The 8,256-nt window shown below is 31.4% G+C and overlaps 1 long non-coding RNA gene across 1 annotated transcript; it reads left to right on the top strand.

Moving 5' to 3' along the window:
- The first annotated feature begins 622 nt into the window (after nt 1-622).
- On the top strand, nt 623-1,355 carry LOC145790534 (uncharacterized). The gene is made up of 2 exons (XR_014329330.1): nt 623-872; nt 1,029-1,355. It is a non-coding gene; the product is annotated as an uncharacterized LOC145790534 (long non-coding RNA).
- Nucleotides 1,356-8,256: the final 6,901 nt, after the last annotated feature.

Genomic DNA, 8,256 nt, shown 5'->3' with positions numbered 1-8,256 from the left:
ATCAATCTCTAACTCGGTCCAATCCAAGATATGTGGCTGATCCGGCTCATACTTCTGGAGCATACAGATATGAAATATGTCATGAATGCTGGAAAGCTGTAGCGGCAAAGCGAAACGATAAACTACTTCCTCAATGCGCTATAGGATCTCAAAAGGCCCAATAAATTTAGGAAACAACTTCCCACCCTTCCTAAACCTCATCAATTCTCGTCTAGGCGATATTTTCAAGAAGACGTGATCTCCTACCTCAAATGATAACGGTCTTCTTCTATGGTCGACATAACTCTTCTGACAACTTTGAGCTGAAACCAACATCTTACGAATGAGTGCAACCTTCACTACTACAAAAATACTTAAAGATCACAGTTAAGGAAATTAAAACATGACACTTTTAATGAAAGTGTGATTAAAAAAATCAAATTAATATTTTAATCACACTTAATTTAATTGAGTGTGCTAGTATATATTTTTTATGTCACTTTTTAATTAAATGTGATTATATCTCATTTTTTTAATCACATCTTCTAATTAAGCGTGATTATATATATTTTTTAAATTTTATTTTTATATCTAATATTTCAACATCCTTATTCTAAAGAAACAGGAAAGGAATCCTTATTTTAAATTTGAAGAAACCAATTATCTCTCTCTCTCTCTCTCAACCCTAATATCTCTCCACCGATCGAATCAACAATGATTCATCTCAGTGATTTCGATTCATCTCAGAGAGGGGGTGAGAGATTCATTTCATAGCAATGTCGGTTTTGATTTCGAAGTTATCTCTTAATTTCAAAGTTTTGTCTCTCTCGATTTCGAAGCTCCACCACCACTGCCGTCTGCACCGACGAGAGCGAGCACCATCGTCTAATAAGGTGAGCACTGTCGTCTACAATCTCAGTTTCATATTCTCTTCCTTCCCATCGATTCTTCTCCTAGGGTTTACAATCTTGAATCTTCTCGTAGGGTTTTCAATTAGCCATCTCTAATAATCTACTCAACATAGGTACAATGTTGATTTGGTTGTGCAGATAAGGATCGAAAATTGGAGGTAGAACGCCTTAGAAAGAAGGCAGTTGAAGAGGTTTTGTTCTATATGTCTTCTCTCTTCTATGGAATTGCCATTTTATGTATGTTTTTAATACAAATAAATGCTAGTCTCAATTCAGATTTGTGTGATGGAGGCCTGAGTGATGGAGGCCTGATAGATTAGAAGGTGAGAGTGCCCACACTTCTGATCTCAACTCTGATTTCATTTTCTATATCTATATGTATATACATGTATGTATCTCAACTCTGTTTGCCCTACTGCTTTTGTTTAATTTTAGAGGAATGATTAAAATTGATTTTGGTGAGAATAAGCTGGCTGTTTTGTGTGTTAGTGCTATGATTGGGTTAACAAATTGTTGTTGCTGTCTTGCCATATTTTCAATGCATTTTGCTTAGACAAAATAGAGGACTTGAAGCTGAAATTGAATTCTATTTTGTCATTCTTCACTTATTTTACCAGTCAAATTCAAGTTGAAGAAACTATAAAAGCTATGAATTCTATTTGTAATGAAATATGTTTCCATGATCTTTTTAATTTTCTCTTGTGAAGGGTTTGGTTAGTTGTCTCCACGTGTTATTGCTATATTCACAGAGTTCCAATAGGTTGTGAGCAACATAGTTCAATTGTTAGTCACTTAATCTGAAAGGGGCATAGTGTAATCCTTTTTGTCATATATCAATTTCTGAACTGCAGCCCTTGGAATAGATTTTGACAGGCATACTGTTTGTAGATTGGTATATTATATAAGAAATTGTTTACTTTCTATTTTTCCTTGCCATTTCAGACTTTATCTGACGTCTTATAAGCTAATACTAGCTCAAAACAAATTTGCTTTAATAAAGATAAATTTCTTAGACTAGCTCTTTGCCATCTCTGACTTTACATGATACCACTTGTTAGGATTAAGAACACTCAGAAATCAATTACACACAGAAAAAAGATAAGATATTTCGTGGTTCGGCAACAGCCTACGTCCACGGGAGAGATATCTACTATAAAATTTTTTCGGAGGGAGTTTATAACACTCACACCTCACTCTCTCTCTATAGCACTCTCACTCACGGATTACACTCTCTGCTTTATCTTTCTCTTTCTAATGAACTAACTCAGCTCACCTCTTCCTATTTTATACACAAACAAGAGGTAACAAAGTCAAGAAAGAAGTTAATGGGTTGGCTGCCACCTACCATTTTCCCTGCTACTTCTTGACTTGGAGAGCCAACCAGCCAACCTCCAACTACTCCTCCATGTGGGTTGGAGTTAACACAAAAGAAGGCTAAAACCACCATGATCATCATCACTGCTGTGAGTTTCGCCATAGCAGCCTCAACAATGTGTTTATTATGTTTTCAAAAAGCAAAAGCAATCAAAGCTTTAAAATAAGAACACAAATGGGGGATTTGGAAATTGGAACACGGAGACAGGGGAGAGAAGGAAAAGTAGGAGTGTTATTTATAAGCAAAGAATTTTTTGTTAGAGAGAGAAAGAAAAGTCTTGAAGAGAGAGAGAGAGAGGAGGGGAGCCCAGCTAGTGAATGTTAAAGGCACGAAACAAGACTTGTACTTGGACCAAAAGCGAAGGCAACAACATAACCCATAAAACACGCTCCATAATGCATTAGGAGACTCTAGGGACTTAAATTAGGAGTTGAGATCCTCTTCTTAAACTCTTTTCTTACTTTTCTACTTGCAACAGTGGAGATGTAAATTGAATTAATTCAACGGTTCAGATTTGACTATTTAAAAATAAAAAAAAATAATAAAATAGATTTAAATTTTCTTTTCTTACTCAAATTTAAACTGTTGGATCAACTGAAGATGTATTTCCATTATTGTAAGTAGGGAAGTACGGGAGATCCAAGGTGAGGATCTCAGCTCTTAAATTAGACCTCTGTTTTGGGGCCATTTCTTTGACAATATCTGTGATTAATTTATGATCTATTTCCTCACTTCATGCCGTTCACTTGATCTGATGACTTTGACCCACATGGTTTTTTATATAGGAAAAATATCAAATCAATGATATTTAAAAATAGTTCTATTGAATTATAATTTTTCCTTTTATATAAATGGATCCAGAATAGTGCTATTGCGGGGCCAAAAGCAAAACATTGGCAAGTTTAGCGGTTGGGTCAGAATAGGTTAGATCGAGTTAAATGATTATTATTGAAGATAAGCTAATTAGTAATGAGAATACTTTATATAACTACAAAAATTTGGTATTTCAATGATTCGCTGCTAGAAAAATATAACTTATAACAAAAATTTAATTATTATTTAAGAACATGTTTGATATGATCGAATGAAATAAAGTAAGAATAGAATGAGTAGCACAGTGGTGGTAGTATGATGGTGTGGTGGTTGTGGTGGCGACTGTGGTGGTAGTTGTCGTGGTCGTGGTGGTAGTAGGGAATTGGAATGGATGGTAGGAGAAAGGAATGGCGGTGGTAGCTAAATGATAATTTTCTTTTTTAAGTACCAAAAAATAATAATAATAATAATTAAATTTTATGATAATTCCATGATGGAATAGAATGACTATTCCTTAGGTTAGAGTAAAGAATAGGCATTCTCACATTTTCTTGGAATAATCATTCCAAATTTCAATGGAATAACTATTTACACTTAGATAAGGCATACCAAATAAGGAAAAGAAAATACAAAGTTAGAATATACATTTCATTCCAGCCCGTTCCATTGTACCAAACGTACTCTTAAGTGGTAATGAATAACAGATCACACTATATACATAGATTTTTCAAATTGACTCATAAATGAGTGAAACATAAAAATTGTGAAGTGAACAAAAAAAGCCACAATACAGATGATAATAATTTGTAACTAACATCCCAAAAAACTTATGAGGTTTTAGTGGCAAGGGATATATACCTAGCTTTCTCCTAGATAGAAGATGAGGAAAGAGGAAAAAGGAAAAAAAAAAAATTGAGAAACAAATCTAAGTAAAAAAAAAAAAAAAAAAGAAGAAGAAGAAGAAGAAAAGAGTGTTGGAATAATTCGTCTTGAATTCTTTAGTTGGTAGTCTTTGGGTCTTCAAAACTTAGCAATGATCTTATTTATGTAGAACAGAAATTTGATGCTTCAAGTTGTGTTACTAAGCCGCTTTCCTAAAGACAATATTTGCACCCACCAAAAGATGTGCAGGGGGTTATAGCAAATTCACCTCTAGGATATAATGAAGCCTGATCAAAAGATCAAGTCTACCGGTGTCTGCACTGACAATAATAGATTAGAATACTCTTGATATAATCAAGAAAAACCAAGACACTGATAATCAAGTCTGAAGAATTTGATTACCAGTAAGAAAAGTAGAAAGTTGCTTAAGAAACTCTTGATTGAAAATTCTAAATCAAGAGGGAGAGAGAGAGAGAGATAAAGAATTGCAGGAATGTTTTTTGAATTTTTGGATGGATTGAAATGGTTAATTTCGCAGCCTATTTACAGGCCTGGATCGAATGGTCATGTCCCTTGATCGCATCCGTTAGATCGACAATCTATGGTGCAGATCATTCTTACACCGATAGATGCCTTGACTGATCATACTTGATCACGATCTAGTGTCATCTCATCCGTATGATCGCGCGCATCTCCAATTAATGGCTATGATCAAACCGCTCTAGATCGGACACGTAACCATTCAATTGGTTGGTTGACTCATCGCCAACGGACGCCACATCACCACCATGTGGAGCTAACTGTATTCCACGTCACCCATGCCATGTTGGATCCACGTCATCACTCCAACCTGTCCGATATAAATAGGAAAGCGCCTCCATGGCACCGATGCTAATTGCAAAGTGTACCATCAAATGCCACACGTTGGATCCACGTCATCGCTTCAACCTGTCCGATACAAATAGGAAAGTGCCCCCCATGGCGTTGATGCTAAGTGCAAAGTGTGCCATCAAACGCCACACAGTTCACTGCCCACGCTACGAGCGCGCGTATGCGGATGGTGCAAAGCAGGATTCTTATGGTATGAGTGCATGTACACTAGCATCCATTCCATGATTTCATATTTAAAGGAATATTCCATATAATACTTTCTATATTTTGCTCTCTTTCCGAAGTGGGACAAAGTCCCCAAACTTATTTCAAGTTTTCCAAAGAAAAATAAGAAAAGTTTTAAAAATATCTAAAAATTAAAGTATAAATTTTAAAAACCTATTTTGAAAATTCCTCAACAAAGAGTAGTCTGGAGACTGAATGAAAAAAAGAGGGAAAGAGAGATGATTAATTATTTAAAGAAAAAAAAAACCTTTGAGCGGACATGTATTAATATATAGTATATGGGAAAAATTATAAAATTTTTGAGAGAGGCCAAGTATAATTAAGGGAAAATTACATCGACATAGCGTCAGTGAACTATATTTACCAAAACGCAAAAAAAATAAAATAAAAATAAAAATAAAAATAAAAAAAAATTATCATTATTAATTATTATTATTATTATTATTATTATTATTATTATTATTATTATTATTATTTTTATTTTTAATAATTTATAATTTATTTTCACTGACACCATTGTCGAATAATTTTTCCTATCATTAACACTATGTTTGGGACCTATGAGAGAAAAGAAAAGAAATAATTATTTAAATAATAAGAGAAAGAAAAGAAAAGAAAAGAAATGATTGTGATTTCTCTCCTTTTTGTTTGGATAAGGAAGAAATAAAAGAAAAGAAATTATTGTGATTTCTCTCATTCTTATTTGGTTAGATTTCATTAAGAGAAAAGAAAAGAAATTATTTATGTTATATTACCAAAATAACCTTTTTATTTTTTCAATCATTTTATTTCTTTTATTTTTAGAGGGACAAAATTAGTATTATGAAAATAGTGGTTTCTTTTCTCTCCCAATCTCTCCACTTTTGGAAAGATTGAAAATGAGACTTATAAAAGAAATAAGTTTCTCTCAATTTCTCTCTATTTCTTCCTATTTCTCTCTACTTAGATTATCCAAACAAATAAGAGAAATACATATCACTTTATTTTTTTTTTCTTTTCTCTCCAAATCATTCAATCCAAACAGAGCGTAACTTTTGTAAACTATGTCACTTTTGTATACAATGTCTACGGTGTTGTGGAATGTTGCAGGGGCTAAGGGCCCCGCTTGTATGGATCATTCTACCATGCACATTTCTTTTGGAGCGAGTGTATATCATATATGCAAGTTTTTTTGGGTAAGTAATCATATATGCAAGTTATGTTATAATTAAATCACTTTTAACTTATAATTATTAAAAAAAAATACACATAATAAGTTGTCATCAAATATCACAACATAATTAAAGGCCTCTTCAGTTATAATAAAAATAATAATCACAATAGATCATAATTAATATTATAATGAGTCATAATCAAATATTATGATATAATTAAAGATCTCTTCAGTTATAACAAAAATAATAACCATAATAAATTATAACTAACATTACAATAAGTTATAATGAAATATTATAAGCAAACACCACTTAAGACATAATTTATTTATTTTTCATCATAACCAAAATTAAAATCACAAGAATAACTAAGTTATAACTAACGTTACAACACCAGAATGAGTCATAACCAAAGACTAAAAATATCATAACTCGGCATATTTTTTGAGTGTGTATCATAATTTTTTATTTTTTTTTCCTATCTCTGTAGTTTTATTAATTTGGAAATGTGTTAATAAGGGATTGAGATTCTCTAAAATAATTCTAGTTTGTAATAATCTTGTAATGCTAGTTTAGGAGCCTAAAACACAATCATTATAAGATTAAACCACTCTTAAACTATCTAAAGATCATAGATTATTGTAGAGAATCTCAATCTATTAATAGGACCTTTGTTATTTTGCTCAGCAGTATTTCATCGAACATATCATTCAAATAAAAAATCATATTGATTGGATATCGATAACTAAAATGATCGGATCACATGTCTTTAAAAAAATGGATGTTAGTATGATTTGGATAATAGATCGTCGATTTTATTAAAACAAATGTGATTTAATCATGTAACTATTGATGTTTGATCATTTTGATTTATTTATTTGTTTATTTATTTATTTTTTACATGGATGCTCTGCTCGACTGGCCTTACAAGATGAACAACTCGTATCATTGAAATACATACCATATATAGGCCTAGAACGTCTCTAGTTGAATGTCCAATTAGAGATAATCCAATCCTATTAATTTTTTCTATTTTGTTGTGATTTTGTGTTAACAATTTATAATCTTGTTTAATCCTATTAACCCTTTGCAACAAGAAAAAACTTATCTAATATAGTATTTGTAATTCCGAGCAGGTCCGTACCACCAGTCCGGATTTTCTATATAAAATGACGTTTTGTTTTGTTAATTATTTTTTTTAAAAAATATATATATATATATATATATATAATGGCGTTTTGTGCACTATAAAATACAATATGGAAATTAACTATTTTAATAAGTTAAAATAGTTATGTTTGGGAAGAAAGTGGATTTTTTATTTTTTTAATTATTAGATGTGATATTTGTAAGAAAAAAAAAGTAAAATAATTATGAATTTGATGTGACATTTTGCCTTATTAATTATTTTAATTTATTTTGTCTTTTTATGAATTTTAGCTTAAAAAAAGGCGAAACCTAACTTGCCGAAAGTGATGTTTGGGAAGAGGGTTGAGCTAAAATAGTCCACTAAAAGATAAAATAAGCTAAAATAGTTAATGAGACAAAATATCATATCCAACACATAATTATTTTAGTTTTTCTCTCATAACCATCAAATCATCTACGAAAAAAAAGCCAATCAACTTTCTAAACACAATTTTTTTAACCAAATTAAAATAATCAAAATAAAAAACCTAACTAAAATAGTCAATTTTCCAAACAACACCTTACTCATGTTTTCAGTGACATTCGGTTAACAATATTATTGTATTGATTGTTTAAATTGAGTTTGACTCATTATTTTATGATTGCCTTATATAATTGAATATTTTCTTAAAATTTTATTTTTATTTTTTAACTTGAATTGCTTATTTTTTTTCTTTTATACTTTTATCAGTTGATTGAAGGAAATTGGATGAAGAACTATAAAGTACAGAAAATTGATAGATTGCCTTGTCTCGCATGAAGTTGTGTCTTTTGGAATGTACATAGTTTTGCTGAAAAAAAACCAAAGCCTATCTTGTAATTAGGCCTATCATTCGGG

The sequence above is a fragment of the Camellia sinensis genome, chromosome 5 (assembly GCF_055761805.1).
Source record: "Camellia sinensis isolate YWXY chromosome 5, ASM5576180v1, whole genome shotgun sequence".
NCBI classification, from domain to species: Eukaryota; Viridiplantae; Streptophyta; class Magnoliopsida; order Ericales; family Theaceae; genus Camellia; species Camellia sinensis.
Note: the sequence above shows the minus strand (reverse complement) of the source record. Positions and strands in the feature narration are given on the sequence as shown.